This window comes from Galeopterus variegatus, unplaced genomic scaffold, assembly GCF_000696425.1.
Source record: "Galeopterus variegatus unplaced genomic scaffold, G_variegatus-3.0.2 Scaffold4088, whole genome shotgun sequence".
NCBI lineage: Eukaryota > Metazoa > Chordata > Mammalia > Dermoptera > Cynocephalidae > Galeopterus > Galeopterus variegatus.
This window is the reverse complement of record NW_007730199.1, coordinates 78,885-79,724: the sequence shown is the minus strand read 5'-3', so window position 1 is coordinate 79,724 and position 840 is coordinate 78,885. Positions and strand designations below refer to the sequence as shown.

The 840-nt window shown below is 28.6% G+C and overlaps 1 long non-coding RNA gene across 1 annotated transcript in view; it reads left to right on the top strand.

The window, feature by feature from the left end:
* The first annotated feature begins 6 nt into the window (after positions 1–6).
* The window catches only part of LOC103602306, a 3,455-nt gene continuing 2,621 nt past the window's right edge, over positions 7–840 (top strand). Inside the window, exon 1 of the long non-coding RNA XR_551519.1 lies at positions 7–802. This is a non-coding gene — a long non-coding RNA (uncharacterized LOC103602306). The remainder of the gene's footprint in view (positions 803–840) is intronic.

Sequence of the window (840 nt, the reverse complement as noted above, 5' to 3'; positions counted from 1 at the left end):
AGAATCCTTCACCTTTCAAGGAATTATTTAACAGTGGGCCCAGTGACTTGATATTGCCCAAACCTTTTTATTTTACAGAATAAGCTCCAAGACACTAACTGATCTACTGTGAAATATAAAATGTTTTTATTAGCCTTATCAAATAAATGAGCACAGTTCTTTGCCCACTGCATTAAACTGGGTGATAATTCTTTAGATGTAAATATTAGGTAAGTTCTACTGTAATAACTAATTGTAAAACTTGTAAATTTGTTTAATGGATGCAATGTACACTTATTGTATTCTGTACAGCTTTGTCTTTTTTGAATATGAAGTACTTAAATGCACTATGATAGAAAATATGTGTGCCTTCTAGGATTGTGAAATGGTTTCATGAACTTTAAAGGAATTTTTTTTATAAGTTATAAAGTTTTCCCAATCCTAACTCAATAACAAAGAGTTTACTCATAATGCTGTAGAACTTTAGTTTGAGAAAATGAACTTGACTGTGTACTGAATTTAAAGGTTGAGAGTAATAGTATCTGCTTTATTCTTAGGACAAACTGATAAATTGTGCAATAAATAATCTTTAGCAAATAAATTTTAGCTAATTGATGAGTTTTTTTCTTATGTAATTTCACATTCTTATACACTAAATATTTATATTCTTTATAGAAGTATTTTATATTGTGCTCTAGGGGTTGTGATGTTTGTGCACTATGTTTTAAAATTTATTTCAAATTGGACTCAATTTTGTTACATCCAATATATGTCTGTGTAATAGGTCTGCTTGAAAATATCTTTTGGTTCAGTGATTATTAACATTAGGAAGTTGGATTCATTAAAAAGCAGTTGGAAGAA